This window comes from Triticum dicoccoides, chromosome 4A, assembly GCF_002162155.2.
Source record: "Triticum dicoccoides isolate Atlit2015 ecotype Zavitan chromosome 4A, WEW_v2.0, whole genome shotgun sequence".
Taxonomy (NCBI): domain Eukaryota; kingdom Viridiplantae; phylum Streptophyta; class Magnoliopsida; order Poales; family Poaceae; genus Triticum; species Triticum dicoccoides.
The window spans coordinates 524,727,020-524,744,406 of record NC_041386.1 but is presented as its reverse complement, the minus strand read 5'-3'; positions in this window follow the sequence as shown (position 1 = coordinate 524,744,406).

Sequence of the window (17,387 nt, the reverse complement as noted above, 5' to 3'; positions counted from 1 at the left end):
ACTACTCACCACTTCAATACACCACCGAGGATCCACCTCCGTCTTCCTACGGAAGAGCCATCCTCGGCACTCACACTTATCTTGAGGCTTTTAGTAGTTTCCATCTACTTGTCTATGAACTGTATAGGCAACCAAGTAGTCCTTTACCGCGGACGCGGCTATTCGAATAGATCATGATAACCCTGCAGGGGTGTACTTCTTCATACATGTTTCCACCACTTAGCGTCTGCACACGACATGTGCTCGGCAGACTTCAAGCGAAAGCCGACGTGGGTGTAGACCACGACCTACCTAAACACCTAAGTCTCCAATCCAGGTTTATCGCCGATCCAGGTTCCATCCGCAGGGAGTCCGACCGAGGTTTCCCATACGGCCCCGAACGATGTGTACAGGGTTCCGTGACACCTAACGGGTGCCCGGTATTCCCGGCCATGTACCTACCGCATCACAGCCCACCCCTACGGTCAGCGCTGTCCACGGCCTCCAGTAGGCTACAAACACCAGAAACTACTTGCAACTCCTGGACAGAGGACTAGGGTGAATAAGAAGTCGAGCGGGGTCATATTTCAGGGCCCAATGCATGGTAGTAGCTGTATCTTAAATCACACATACAGATCTCAGTGCTTAAGGTCGGCTTCAATGAAACAACCCACCATGTACTCCTACATGGCCGCTCATCGATACCTTTACCAAATCGTGTTCACCACACCACTCTCATTACCGACATAATCATTTCACTCTAGCCCATCACCCAGATGAACCAGACCTGACACGACTCTAAGCATAGCAGGCATAGCAAGGTAGGAACAACACATACATATGGCTCAATCAACTCCTACACATGCTAGTGGGTTTCATCTAGTTACTGTGGCAATGACAGGTCATGCAGAGGAAATGGGTTCAACTACCCTAGCACACAGCAGTTTGAAACGCGTTGTCTTAATGCAGTAAAAGAGAGCAGGAGCGAGAACATGGGATTGTATCGATATGATCAAATGGTTGGTTGCTTGCCTGATGGTTCGATGCACTGATATGGTTCTTCGCTAGGGTAATCACGGTACTCCTCGGAGGCAGAACCTGCCGCAAAGAACACCGATACACAGCCATCACCAAACAATGTGCGACAATATGATGCATGCATGAAACATGGCAATATGAGTGTGTTGGGCTAATGCAACTAAGACCAGAAGGGTTTGAACCAATTTGAACCAAAGATTCAAATTTCAAACTCATACATGGCCCTTTAAAGTGTTTTATCTTGTTCTGCATTAAACAGCAAGTTAACTTGTTTAATCATGCATGAAAACAGTATAGATGGATAGATTGGATTTTTCTGATCATTTTTCATATATAACTTGTCTGATTTGGAGTTACGGATTAAAAGTTATGAATTTTTGAAGTTTAAACTATATTCTGGAATTTCCTATATTAGAATAAATCCAGAAATTAATTTATTGCGTCAGCCATGCGTCAGGATGACGTCAGGGTCAACGGAGACATCCAGGTCAAATCTGACTGTGGGTCTAGGGTGTCAGGGTAATTAGTTTAGTTAAAGTTTAATTAAAACTAACCCTATTTAGTTAACAGGGCTGGGCCCCACCTGTCATTGACTCATCGGGGTCAACCAGGGCCCACCGGCGGTCAAAGCCAGGTCAGCTGCACCGGCGTTTAGCCGCCGGCGAGCCCGACGCGGCGGCGGAAGTGGTTTTGGCCGTTCCGGCAACCAAACGAGTCGCGGAGGCCAACGGAGTGGAGCTGAGGAGGAGCCGCAGCTCTTGGTGGAGTCCGTTGGGGTCGGGGTGGCCGGAGTTGGTGCCGGCGACGACTTTGGCGGCCACCGGAGTTCGGCCGAGGGCGAACTTGATGCTAGAGGGGTCGGTGAGGTGCGGGGAGTAGCTGGTTAGGTGCTACGTGACGTGGTGAGCATGATAGACACCAAGTTGTGGCCGAAGGGTGACCGGGAGCATGTCGGCGACGAGCTCCGCGGCGGTGGGTGCGGTTGAGCTCCGGGAGGTCACTACACAGCTCGGGAGCAAGAAAAGAAGGGAGGGGAAGATGGTTAAGCTCACGGGGAGTTCGACGAAGCACTTGGTGCGGCCGGGGACGGGCCGGAGCGACGACGGCGTTGAAGGGGATCTCCGGCGATGGCGGTTCGGTCGAGGTCGATGCGGTGGACTCGGGCCTTGCGAGCGCTCGGGGCTCGGCTTGCTCGAAGGAGAGGAGGGTGGCGGAGCTCCTGGACACGGCGGCATGGCATGGGATTGACGGAGGGCATGGCTACGGCGAGGGGGTGGCGGCGATGGCGTCGGCCATGGCGGGGGAGCGCGAGAGAGAGGAGTTGGGGAAGAATGGAGGTGTCCTGGGGGTTCACGGCTCGGCGTGGAGTTCATCCATCCAGCAACGAGGTGAGGAGGTGAAGCAGGGCGACGGCCAGCTGCGTGGCGCACGCTGCGGCCGCCGTCGGGCACTTGCCTGCCTGCCTGGCCGGCAAGCAGCTCGCTGGCGCGGCGCTGGGCTGGGCCGGCAGGTGGGCCGGGTGCTGGGCGCCAGGTAAGTTTTTTTGTTATTTCTCCTGTTTTCTGTTTTTTAATTCCTCTGCAACTTTGTTGAATTATTAAAAATACTTAGGCAACTCCTAAAATCACCAAACTACTCCTGGTCCATAGTTGGATTATTTCCAACATGAAACATTTTAGTTTGGAGATATTTGAGCATTTGAAATATTTTATATAATTTTAAATGCCCAAATTCAAATATCTATGATTTAATTCAAAGACCCTAAGATGGCCTAGGAAAATGTGCACCACTTTTGGCAGAGGTTTTGAACCAAGACAAAAATGATGGGCATTTTAGAAGGGCATTTCAGGTTCATTGAAAAAGTTTTTAGTAAACCCTAGTTGGTTTCAGAGGGGGCTGGGGGTTCTGTCATCCCCATTTCAGGTTTCTGATGAAAGAATAGACATGATGCAACAGTCTAATGCATGAACTAGCTAGGGTGTGACAACTCACCCCCACTCAAAAGAATCTCGTCCCGAGATTTGGGTTCCTCCAGAAAGAAGGCGGGATACTCGAGTCGAAGACGATCCTCCCTTTCCCAAGTTGCTTCATCCTCAGAATGGTGCGACCATTGAACTTTGAGAAACTTGATATTATGACGTCGAGTGGTACGCTCGGCCTGATCGAGGATACGAATGGGGTACTCTCGATACGTGAGATTATCTTGGAGATCAAGCGTTTCGTGGTCCACTCCACGGATAGGATCCGAGAAGCAACGCCTGAGTTGAGAAACATGGAAGACATCGTGGACTCTGGAGAGATGCGGAGGTAGTTCCAACTGGTAGGCAACTTCTCCTCGTTTAGCGAGAATACGAAAAGGTCCAATGTAACGGGGAGCCAATTTGCCTTCGATACCGAAACGATGGGTTCCCTTCAGAGGAGTAACCCGAAGGTAAGCCTTCTCGTCAACCTCGAAAGTCATAGCCTTATGTTTTCGGTCATATTGACTCTTTTGACGAGATTGGGCTGTTTTCAACTTTTCACGAATGATGCGAACTTGCTCTTCTGCTTCCTGGATCATATCCGGGCCAAAGAATTGTCTTTCCCCGGTTTCTGACCAATTAAGGGGTGTTCGACACCGTCGTCCATAGAGAACTTCAAAAGGGGCTTTACCCAAGCTAGATTGATAGCTGTTGTTGTAAGCAAATTCGGCAAATGGGAGGCATTTCTCCCATTCCATTCTGAATGAGATAACAGAGGCTCGAAGCATGTCTTCTAGGATCTGGTTGACGCGTTCTACTTGACCACTTGATTGAGGGTGAAAAGCGGTGCTAAAGGAAAGGCGGGTTCCCATAGCATTTTGGAAACTTTCCCAAAATCGAGAGGTGAAAAGACTTCCTCGATCCGAGTTAATTTCCAAAGGAACACCATGGAGAGACACTATTCGGGAGATGTACAAGTCTGCTAACTGACTAGCAGTTATACTCTCACGAACAGGTAAGAAATGGGCTACCTTGGAAAGACGATCGACAACGACGAAGATACCATTATTCCCTCTCTTGGTCCTGGGAAAACCGGTAATGAAATCCATACCAATTTTATCCCATTTCCATTCAGGAATAGCTAGGGGTTGAAGGGTGCCAGCAGGCCGTTGATGCTCTGCTTTTACACGACGGCAGACGTCGCAATTAGCAATATACTGAGCAATTTCTCTCTTCATCCTAGTCCACCAGAACCTCTGGCGTAGGTCCTGATACATCTTGGTACTACCGGGATGAATGGTGAGAGGAGATTCATGAGCCTCCTTAAGGATCAACTGCCGTAGATGCTGGTTCTTGGGAACCACTAAACGGTTCTCAAAGTACACAACACCATGATCATTTGTGGAGAAACATCTAGCACCTCCGCTAGCAATGTTCTCCTTGATCTTAGATATTCCCTTATCTCGCTTTTGGGCAGCGATGATTTGATCCGTAAGAGTAGGTTTCGCCACCAAGGTGGAAAGAAATCCTTGAGGAACAATGTGAAGGTTAAGCTTCCGAATTTCCTCATGGAGAAGCGGTTGACTTTGTTGTAACATCAGGTTGTTACAATAAGATTTACGACTTAGCGCATCAGCCATGACGTTGGCTTTCCCTGGGGTGTAAGTTATTCCTAAGTCGAAATCTGTGATCAACTCGACCCAACGTCTTTGCCTGAGATTCAAATCCGGTTGGGTGAAGATGTACTTCAGACTTTGGTGATCAGTGAATATTTTGCAACGATTACCGAGGAGGTAATGTCGCCAGGTTTTAAGTGCATAGACTACAGCTGCAAGCTCTAGATCATGAGTAGGATAATTCTCCTCATGTGGGTGCAATTGCCGTGAAGCGTAAGCAATTACGTGTCGATCTTGCATGAGAATACAGCCTAGTCCTTGTCGCGAGGCGTCGCAGTAGATAACAAAGTCCTTAGAGAAATCTGGCGTACCAGTACGGGAGCAGATGTCAGGCGTCTTTTCAGTTCCTGAAAGCTGTGCTCACATTGTGGAGTCCACTCGAACTTTTTATCTTTCTTGAGGAGTTCGGTTAGAGGTTTCGCGACTTTGGAGAAATTTTCGACAAAGCGACGGCAATAGCTCGGTAAGCCTAGAAAACTCCGAACTTGCTTGACCGATTCAGGTGGAGTCCAATTAAGGACGGCTTGAACTCGCTCAGGGTTAACAGCAATACCTTTACCAGATATTACATGACCCAGATAGGTCACTTCTGACAACCAAAATTCACATTTAGAAAATTTGGCATAAAGACGATGCTCTCGAAGTTTCTTCAACACTAGCCTTAGATGTTCGGCATGTTCTTCCTCGTTCTTGGAGTAGATGAGTATATCATCGAGGTAAACCACGACGAATTTATCCAAATACTCCATGAAGATTGAGTTCATTAACCGAGAAAAAGTGGCTGGAGCGTTGGTTAAACCGAAGGACATGACGGTGTACTCGTATTGGCCATATCGAGTAACAAAGGCCGTTTTAGGAATGTCCCCGTTCCTGATTTTGATTTGATGGTAGCCCAACCTCAAATCCATTTTGGAGAAGACTGAGGATCCAGCGAGCTGATCATACAGGTCGTTGATCCTGGGGAGCGGATATTTGTTCTTGATTGTGACCAAATTGACAGGTCGATAATCTACAACCATCCGGTCCGTACCATCCTTCTTCTTGACGAAGAGGACGGGGCAAGCCCACGGAGATGAACTAGGTCGGATGAAACCCTTTTTCAAGGACTCATCGAGTTGTTTCTTAAGCTCGGCTAGTTCTAGTGGTGCCATCTTATAAGGTCTTCTAGCAATCGGGACGGTTCCTGGAATAAGGTCTATTACGAACTCAACATCCCTGTCAGGTGGAACACCTGGCAATTCCTCTGGGAAGACATCCGGAAAGTCACGGACTACCGGGACGTCCTCAAGGTCTGGCAAAGGGCTGGCGTTAAGAGAATATAACTGTCGCTTGGCTATTCGGGTCAAGACATTGACTATCTTCCCCGAAGGATGGGTGAGTTGAACAGTCCTAGAGAAGCAATCAATTTTGGCATGATGGGCTGACATCCAGTCCATACCCAAGATGATATTAATATCTGAAGATTTGAGAGCTATCAAAGATGCAAGGAAAACAAGTCTGTCGACTTGGATTTCATTTCCATGACTTACCCTGGAGGTTTGCCATCTAGAACCGGGAGTGGAAATTTCCATGGTAGAAGGCATGTCACAGAATGCGGTGTTATGCAAGCGAGCATAGTTCTCGGATATAAATGAATGAGATGCTCCTGTATCGAAAAGAACAGATGTTGGGTGGCAATTAACAAGGAGCGTACCGAGAACGATGTTGGGATCCTCTTGAGCTTCTTCGGCAGAGATACAGTTGACATGGCCACGTGCAGCGGTGGCCGGCTTGGCGTAGAACACTTTCCCTGTCGGCTTGCCACTTCCAACAGCTTTAGCAGATTGGTTGGGGTTGGTCTGGGGACACTCGCGCATAAAGTGGCCAGATTCCCCACACTTAAAGCAAGTCACGGAACTGGTGCGTGGAGGAGCATTGTTGGTTGGACCACCATAGGGCTTGGCTGGTGCAAACTGTTGAACGGGGCGAGGCGCCTGGAAGGATGGCCTCGGTGTGAACCTGGGTGGCAGGGCAGTGTTAGGCACCCACACGCGGCGCTTCTGAGGACCAGCACCGGATGAGGAACCCACGTCACGGCCATGCTTGCGTGTTGCGTCATAATCAGTCTGACCAGTCTCAGCACTGATGGCCTTGTTAACAAGCTTCTGAAAAGATGTGCACTCATGCAGACGGAGGTCGCGGCGAAGCTCAGGACTAAGTCCCTTACGGAACCTTGCTTGCTTCTTGGCATCAGTAGAAACTTCCTCAGTTGCATATCGTGCGAGGTTACCGAACTCCCTGCTGTAAGCATCCACAGAGAGTCGGCCTTGAGTGAAACTGCAAAATTCCTCACATTTACGGTCCATGAGACCCTCCGGAATGTGATGTTCACGGAAAGCCTCGCTGAATTCAGCCCAAGTAGTGACATGGTCCGCTGGGCGCATAGCTCCATAATTCTCCCACCATAGACTGGCGGGGCCTTCAAGATGATATGCAGCAAAGGTGACCTTGTCAGCCTCAGCTACTAGCGCGAAATGCAGTTTGTGAGAAATACTGCGAAGCCAGTCATCAGCGTCGAGAGGCTCGACGGAGTGGTGGAACGTGGGTGGATGTAACTTGATGAAATCACTGAGTGACACCAAGTTAGTCCTCTGATGGTGTGCTGTGTTCTGTTCAATACGCTCCAACAAACGGTTGGTCTCCCGCTTGTTTCTCTCGGCTTCCAGCATAACTTCGGCTAGGGAAGGAGGGTGAGGCGGGTTTGCATTCCCGACTTCACTGCCTTCGGCTTGCTCTTGGGAAACAGGGTTATTGCGCGTGTTGACCATCCTAGGTAAACAAGACAATGATTTAGTCAGAATGATAAGATTCCGACATAGAATACAGAATGTAAGGAATAACTCGGAATGCAAGATGATCATCCGTATGACATGGTAGATACAGAAACTGCTCCTTTTATTCCATCGTCGTACACACCATACAAGGTTTAGTACAAGACCAAACAAGGTACTATTACGGTGAAAAGAAGATTACATCACATTGGAGGCACTCCGAGCTCCTATACATTATTTTTCTACACCTTCGGAAAGCGGTACAAACTAGGTCATATCCCACGAGTCACGCAGGACGATAGACGACACCGCTAGTATGAACTAGTGATACTACCACTAACTCAGACCGATCCGTAGTAGTCCTCGTAGAAGTCACCTCCATAGCCTGGAAGCTCAACATGATCATCCGGGAACAGACGATCTCGCGGAGCTTGTGGACCATAGGGGCTAGGATGAGGTCTTGGACCAACAGACGGTGGCCTGCGGGGACCGCGAGGTGGGGTGATGCCTCCTACATCACGCCAACCCATCACGTCTGGCAGAGCAGATCTCGCAGGATAGAGATCGCGCATATCCGAATATCCAGCTTGCACAGCCGGTGCAAACCGAGTCAAAGTGGCCCAATGGTCAGCACGGGTATTGAAAAGCTCTAGCCTCAAGGCCCGATTTTCACGGTCCTTATCCTCGAGCATCTCAGCAGTGGTGCGAGTCCGTGAATCCTCCTGAGTGGGGTCAGCATAGATAGCCTGGAGATACCCTTGTGCTCCCGGAAGTGATGCTGGCATATACCGGAAATCAGAGTCCCGGAATAGACCAGTCCTGACTCGCATGATGGTCATCATAGAGTAGGCGGCATCCTGCACAGCCATCTCAATAGTAACCCCGAGTCCATAGGAGCAATGAAGGGGCTTAGTGGATCCAGGATAAGATGGAAATATCCTGACAGTGCAAAGATACTGGCTTTGGTTAAAGTCTCGAAATTGCTCTTCGACCGTGTACTCAGGATACCAACGGTATCCAGCCTCAGTCATTACCCTGACCAACATGGCAGTATGGCCGGGTACATCTAGGCATCGAGTCAGGCGAACCACTTGATTGAGGTCGTGAGTGGCCATCTGAAAGCACAACCGTAATGCAAAGGCATTAGAATTTCTAGCAAAATTTCGACAGCATAACAGCTGTAAATGCTCAAAAAGGATTTTGAGACATTTGACAAAGGATTTCATACACACTCAACAACATCATATCAAAGTTCTGAGTCCATCCTAGCAACATAATGTGGTAGTAGAACTGAACTAGGCTTGTATCCATCAAACCTATAAGGTACTACTGATTAGTAACACGTGAACCTGATAGAGAGAAAAGATCCTAATTCCTTAACCCCCGGTGGAAGAATAGACTGACTCAGATCAGAATGTCATAAGATAGAGGAGTAAAAAGAGCCTTACGTTCCAACCCACAAACAATTCCCCTACATATAACTAAAGAATTTCTAGACTCAACATCGACCAGTTTGGCTTGGAGAACCTACAGGCAGTCCGGCTCTGATGCCAACGCTGTCAGGACCCTGACTCAGTGTCACATCGATCTAGCCTGTAACACCTCATATCACTTTGCGGCCTCACGCACGGTATCCCCACGGGTGTCGCCTTACCTTTGCCCGGGACCGTTTGCGCCTTTTGGCTCACGTATATGATAGTGTCGCTAGCATCCATATGATAAGGAGCCCGGGCTGACATGACTAGTCGTAAACCCAAAGTGGCACAGACTTACATGGACAGGCATCCATGACCCAGCATCGAACGTGTCGGTCATCAGCAAGTGGGTCCGGGCTGTAGCACTGGGCTAGCAGGACTCCGGTAAACCGGGCTGTAGCGGGCTAACAGGACTCCGGTACTCAATGCGTGACATTTCCCCGAAGGGACAGACACAGGAACGAAGAAGGACACATGCCGGCCAGCCTAAGTGTCCCAGAGCAGTAGCAAGCTACCATGGCTCAGTGGTAACACTAGGAGACATTTCCCGGTAAGAGAGGCTACTAAAGATAAACAACTAGATAGTCAGATCCCACACATACCAAGCATTTCAATCATACACACAATATGCTCGATATGTGCAAATACAACAAGGCATCACAACATGACTCTACGACACAAGTACTTTATTTAAGGCTCAGAGAGCCATACATAACATACACACAAGTACGGGTCACACGACCCAGCACTCAAGTCATACGGTCATACAAACCAGCAGCGGAAGTAACTTGTCTGAGTACAGACAACTAGTAAAATAAAAGAGGCTTGGAAAGCCTAGCTATACTACGTGGTCCTTCACAAGCTCAGGATCACCACCTGGGCCTTAGCCTACTCATTGATGTCAACGTCTACGAAGAACCCATCAGAAGGGGTTGCAGCGTCTTCTGTAAAAATGTAAATTATAGCAACATGAGTACAAAGGTACTCAGCAAGACTTACATCAGATCCTACATACATGCACATTATCAAGAAGGGTTGGTGGAGTTATTGCAGCAAGCCAGCTTTGACTCTTGGCTAGGCTATCCTACGAGACTCCATCTTGAAATGGTTTTGCGCACACGAGTCCACTACTCACCACTTCAATACACCACCGAGGATCCACCTCCGTCTTCCTACGGAAGAGCCATCCTCGGCACTCACACTTATCTTGAGGCTTTTAGTAGTTTCCATCTACTTGTCTATGAACTGTATAGGCAACCAAGTAGTCCTTTACCGCGGACGCGGCTATTCGAATAGATCATGATAACCCTGCAGGGATGTACTTCTTCATACATGTTTCCACCACTTAGCGTCTGCACACGACATGTGCTCGGCAGACTTCAAGCGAAAGCCGACGTGGGTGTAGATCACGACCTACCTAAACACCTAAGTCTCCAATCCAGGTTTATCGCCTATCCAGGTTCCATCAGCAGGGGTCCGGCCGAGGTTTCCCATACGGCCCCGAACGATGTGTACAGGGTTCCGTGACACCTAACGGGTGCCCGGTATTCCCGGCCACGTACCTACCGCATCACAGCCCACCCCTACGGTCAGCGCTGTCCACGGCCTCCAGTAGGCTACAAACACCAGAAACTACTTGCAACTCCTGGACAGAGGACTAGGGCGAATAAGAAGTCGAGCGGGGTCATATTTCAGGGCCCAATGCATGGTAGTAGCTGTATCTTAAATCACACATACATATCTCAGTGCTTAAGGTCGGCTTCAATGAAACAACCCACCATGTACTCCTACATGGCCGCTCATCGATACCTTTACCAAATCGTGTTCACCACACCACTCTCATTACCGACATAATCATTTCACTCTAGCCCATCACCCAGATGAACCAGACCTGACACGACTCTAAGCATAGCAGGCATAGCAAGGTAGGAACAACACATACATATAGCTCAATCAACTCCTACACATGCTAGTGGGTTTCATCTAGTTACTGTAGCAATGACAGGTCATGCAGAGGAAATGGGTTCAACTACCGTAGCACACAACAGTTTGAAACGCGTTGTCTTAATGCAGTAAAAGAGAGCAGGAGCGAGAACATGGGATTGTATCGATATGATCAAATGGTTGGTTGCTTGCCTGATGGTTCGATGCATTGATATGGTTCTTCGCTAGGGTAATCACGGTACTCCTCGGAGGCAGAACCTGCCGCAAAGAACACCGATACACAGCCATCACCAAACAATGTGCGACAATATGATGCATGCATGAAACATGGCAATATGAGTGTGTTGGGCTAATGCAACTAAGACCAGAAGGGTTTGAACCAATTTGAACCAAAGATTCAAATTTCAAACTCATACATGGCCCTTTAAAGTGTTTTATCTTGTTCTGCATTAAACAGCAAGTTAACTTGTTTAATCATGCATGAAAACAGTACAGATGGATAGATTGGATTTTTTTGATCATTTTTCATATATAACTTGTCTGATTTGGAGTTACAGATTAAAAGTTATGAATTTTTGAAGTTTAAACTATATTCTGGAATTTCCTATATTAGAATAAATCCAGAAATTAATTTATTGCGTCAGCCATGCGTCAGGATGACGTCAGGGTCAACGGAGACGTCCAGGTCAAACCTGACTGTGGGTCCAGGGTGTCAGGGTAATTAGTTTAGTTAAAGTTTAATTAAAACTAACCCTATTTAGTTAACAGGGGTGGGCCCCACCTGTCATTGACTCATCGGGGTCAACCAGGGCCCACCCGCGGTCAAAGCCAGGTCGGCTGCACCGGCGTTTAGCCGCCGGCGAGCCCGACGCGGCGGTGGAAGTGGTTTTGGCCGTTCCGGCAACCAAACGAGTCGCGGAGGCCAACGGAGTGGAGCTGAGGAGGAGCCGCAGCTCTTGGTGGAGTCCGTTGGGGTCGGGGTGGCCGGAGTTGGCGCCGGCGACGACTTTGGCGGCCACCGGAGTTCGGCCGAGGGCGAACTTGATGCTAGAGAGGTCGGTGAGGTGCGGGGAGTAGCTGGTTAGGTGCTACGTGACGTGGTGAGCATGATAGACACCAAGTTGTGGCCGGAGGGTGACCGGGAGCACGTCGGCGACGAGCTCCGCGGCGGTGGGTGTGGTTGAGCTCCGGGAGGTCACTACACAGCTCGGGAGCAAGAAAAGAAGGGAGGGGAAGATGGTTAAGCTCACGGGGAGTTCAACGAAGCACTTGGTGCGGCCGGGGACGGGCCGGAGCGACGACGGCGTTGAAGGGGATCTCCGACGATGGCGGTTCGGTCGAGGTCGATGCGGTGGACTCGGGCCTTGCGAGCGCTCAGGGCTCGGCTTGCTCGAAGGAGAGGAGGGTGGCGGAGCTCCTGGACACGGCGGCACGACGTGGGGTTGACGGAGGGCGTGGCTACGACGAGGGGGTGGCAGCGATGGCGTCGGCCATGGCGGGGGAGCGCGAGAGAGAGGAGTTGGGGAAGAATGGAGGTGTCCTGGGGGTTCACGGCTCGGCGTGGAGTTCATCCATCTAGCAACGAGGTGAGGAGGTGAAGCAGGGCGACGGCCAGCTGCGTGGCGCACGCTGCGGCCGCCGTCGGGCACCTGCCTGCCTGCCTGGCCGGCAAGCAGCTCGCTGGCGCGGCGCTGGGCTGGGCCAGCAGGTGGGCCGGGTGCTGGGCGCCAGGTAAGTTTTTTTGTTATTTCTCCTGTTTTCTGTTTTTTTAATTCCTATGCAACTTTGTTGAATTATTAAAAATACTTAGGCAACTCCTAAAATCACCAAACTACTCCTGGTCCATAGTTGGATTATTTCCAACATGAAACATTTTAGTTTGGAGATATTTGAGCATTTGAAATATTTTATATAATTTTAAATGCCCAAATTCAAATATCTATGATTTAATTCAAAGACCCTAAGATGGCCTAGGAAAATGTGCACCACTTTTGGCAGAGGTTCTGAACCAAGACAAAAATGATGGGCATTTTAGAAGGGCATTTCAGGTTCATTGAAAAAGTTTTTAGTAAACCCTAGTTGGTTTCAGAGGGGGCTGGGGGTTCTGTCATCCCCATTTCAGGTTTCTGATGAAAGAATAGACATGATGCAACACTCTAATGCATGAACTAGCTAGGGTGTGACAGGGTTGGCACACGATTTCGTCGTGATTCTACGGTAGAAACTTTGGGGCACTCTTTGAGGTTCTATGTGTTGGTTGAATAGATGAATCTTAGATTGTGTGACGCATATCGTATAATCATAACCACGGATACTTGAGGTGACATTGGAGTATCTAGGTGACGTTAGGGTTTTGGTTGATTTGTGTCTTAAGGTGTTATTCTAGTACGAACTCTAGGGCTGTTTGTGACACTTATAGGAATAGCCCAACGGATTGATTGGAAAGAATAACTTTGAGGTGGTTTCGTACCCTACCATAATCTCTTCGTTTGTTCTCCGCTATTAGTGACTTTGGAGTGACTCTTTGTTGCATGTTGAGGGATAGTTATATGATCCAATCATGTTATTATTGTTGAGAGAACTTGCACTAGTGAAAGTATGAACCCTAGGCCTTGTTTCCTATCATTGCAATACCGTTTATGCTCACTTTTATCATTAGTTACCTTGCTGTTTTTATAATTTCAGATTACAAAAACCTTTATCTACTATCCATATACCACTTGTATCACCATCTCTTCGCCGAACTAGTGCACCTATACAATTTACCATTGTATTGGGTGTGTTGGGGACACAAGAGACTCTTTGTTATTTGGTTGCAGGGTTGCTTGAGAGAGACCATCTTCATCCTACGCCTCCTATGGCTTGATAAACCTTAGGTCATCCACTTGAGGTAAATTTGCTACTGTCCTACAAACCTCTGCACTTGGAGGCCCAACAACGTCTACAAGAAGAAGGTTGTGTAGTAGACATCAAGCTCTTTTCTGGCGCCGTTGCCGGGGAGGTGAGTGCTTGAAGGTATATCTTTAGATCTTGCAATCGAGTCTTTTAGTTTCTTGTTTTACACTAGTTTAGTCTATGAAAGAAAACTGCAAAAAAATGGAATTGAGTTTGTCTCATACGCTTCATCTTTTTAATATCTTTCGTGAGTATGATGGAAAGAAAAATTGTGCCAAAGTGTTAGAAGAACAATGCATTAAAATGTTTGGCACTAAATATTTGAATGATGAGCATGATTGCAATGTTGTTAGTATGAATTCTTTGAATATCCATGATGCTAATGATATGCAAAGCCACAAGCTTGGGGATGCTACGTTTGATGAATATGATATTTTTAGTCCCCCAAGTTTTGATGTGCAAATTTATTATGATGAGAGCATGCCCGCTATCTATGATGATTATTGTGATGACTTGTATGCTATAAAGAATAATGATATCCATGAAAATTGTCATCATGATTTTAACTTTCAATTGGATTATGCCTCACATGATAGTTATATTGTTGAATTCACTCATGATGCTATTGAAAATTATTATGAGGGAGGAACATATGCTAGTAGGAATTGCAGTAATATCAAGTTTCCTCTCTATGTGGTTAAAGTTTTGTAGTTATGCTTGTTTTGCCTTCCTATGCTAGTTGATTATTGTTCCCATAAGTTGTTTGCTCACAAAATCCCTATGCATAGGAAGTGGGTTAGACTTAAATGTGATAGTAATATTCTTCATGATGCTCTCTTTATGATTCAATTCTTATCTTTTATGTGAGCATCATTGAAATCATCATGCCTAGCTAGGGGCGTTAAACGATAGTGCTTGTTGGGAGGCAACCCAATTTTATTTTTGTTCCTTGCTTTTTGCTCCTGTTTAGTAATAAAAAATTCATCTAGACTCTGTTTAGATGTGGTTTTATGTGTTTAATTAGTGTTTGTTCCAAGTAGAACCTTTGGGAAGACTTGGGTGAAGTCTTTATGATCATGTTGTAAAAAACAGAAACTTTAGCGCTCACGAGAATTGCTGCCATTTTTATTGGGAGAGTGCTATTTAGTTAATTATTTTTTCAGATGATTAATAGACAACTTACTCAGGTCCACCAATTTATTTTAGAATTTTATGAGTTCCAGAAGTATACGTTTGATACAGATTACTACAGACTGTTCTGTTTTTGACAGATTCTGTTTTTCGTGTTGTTTGCTTATTTTGATGAATCTATGAGTAGTATCGGAGGGTATGAACTATAGAGAAGTTGGAATACAGTAGATATTACACCAATATGAATTTAGAATGAGTTCATTACAGTACCTTATGATGGTGATTAGCTTTCTTATACTAACGAACCTTACGCGTTTTTTTGCTAAGTTTTGTGTTGTGAAGTTTTCAAGTTTTGGGTAAAGATTCGATGGACTATGGAATAAGGAGTGGAAAGAGCCTAATCTTGGGGATTCCAAAGGAACCACAAGGTAATATTAAAGGAAAACCAAGAACCTAAGCTTGGGGAGGCCCCGGAAGGCATCCCCTCTTTCGTCTTCGTTCATCGGTAACTTTACTTGGAGCTATATTTTTATTCACCACATGATATGTGTTTTGCTTGGAGCATCAATTTATTTTGTTAGGATTTTCTTGATGTTATTTAGAACAATGTTTTTCATGTTTTATTTCAATAAAAGTGGCATTGATAGCCTTTACAATGCCTATTTTAGAAGTCCACATGTTGCTGTTTGAAAACAGAAAGTTTACCGCTGTTGCAATAATTCCCTAGAAAAGTCAGAATGTGATAAAATGTTGAAACCTGTTGCATATTAAGATCTGATAAATTTAATACAGCGGGAATTTTCTTTAATAATTTTTGGATCTAGATAAGTATGGATGTTGCTGCATTCTTTACAGACTGTCCTGTTTAGGCAGATTGCTGTTATGTTTGCATTGTTTGCATATGTTTGCTTATTTAATGATTCTAATTGAGGATAGGACTATTAAATATGAATAGGCATTTAGTATGCAATGTTGAATAATAATTTTAGTGATTTGATACAGTAGAGTATGATAAGGTTTTTGCAATGGTTTATACTAACTTATCTCACGAGTCCTTGTTGAGTTTTGTGTGGATGAAGCTTTTGAGATTTAGGAAGACCGTGATATGAGAGGAATTAAGGAGACACAAAAGCTCAAGCTTGGGGATGCCCAAGGCATCCCAAGATAATATTTCAAGAAGTCTCAAGCGTCTAAGCTTGGGGATGCCCCGGTTGGCATCCCACCTTTCTTCTTCAACAACTATCGGTTAGTTTCGATTGATCCTAAGTTTTTGCTTCTTCACATGATGTTTGCCATTCTTAGAATGTCATTTTATTGTGCTTTGCTTGCTGTTTGAATAAAATACCAAGATATGAAATTCTGAAATGTTAGAGAGTCTTCACATAGTTGCATAATTATTCGACTACTCATTGATCTTCACTTACATCTTTCAGAGTAGTGTGTTATTGCTCTAGTGCTTCACTTATATATTTTAGAGCACGGTGATGGTTTTGTATTATAGAAACTATTATTCTCTCATGCTTCACTTAGATTATTTTGAGAGTCTTAAATAGCATGGTAATTTGCTTAAATAATCCTAATATGCTAGGTATTCAAGATTAGTAAAAACTTTCTTATGAGTGTATTGAATACTAAGAGAAGTTTGATTGCTTGATGATTGTTTTGAGATATGGAGGTAATAATATCAAATTCGTGCTAGTTGAGTAGTTGTGAAATTGAGAAATGCTTGTGTTGAAGTTTGCAAGTCCCGTAGCATGCACGTATGGTAAACGTTATGTAACAAATTTGAAACATGAGGTGTTATTTGATTGTCCTCCTTATGAGTGGCAGTCGGGGACGAGCGATGGTCTTTTCCTACCAATATATCCCCCTAGGAGCATGCATGTAGTGCCGAGGTTTTTGATGACTTGTAGATTTTTGCAATAAGTATGTGAGTTCTTTATGAGTTCCATAAGTATACGTTTGATCCAGATTACTACAGAATGTTCTGTTTTTGACAGATTCTATATTTCGTGTGTTGTTTGCTTATTCTAATGAATCTATGGCTAGTAAAATAGTTTATAAACCATAGAGAAGTTGTAATAAAGTGGGTTTAACACTAATATAAATAAATAATAAGTTCATTACAGTACCTTTAAGTAGTGTTTTGTTTTCTTTCGCTAACGGAGCTTACGAGTTTTCTGTTAAGTTTTGTGTTGTGAAGGTTTCAAGTTTTGGGTAAGGATTCGATGGACTATGGAATAAGGAGTGGCAAGAGCCTAAGATTGGGGATGCCCAAGGCACCCCAAGGTAATATTCAAGGACAACCAAGAGCCTAAGCTTGGGGATGCCCTGGAAGGCATCCCCTCTTTCGTCTTCGTTCATCGGTAACTTTACTTGGAGCTATATTTTTATTCGCCACATGATATGTGTTTTGCTTGGAGCGTCAATTTATTTTGTTAGGATTTGCTTGCTGTTTGAATAAAATACCAAGATATT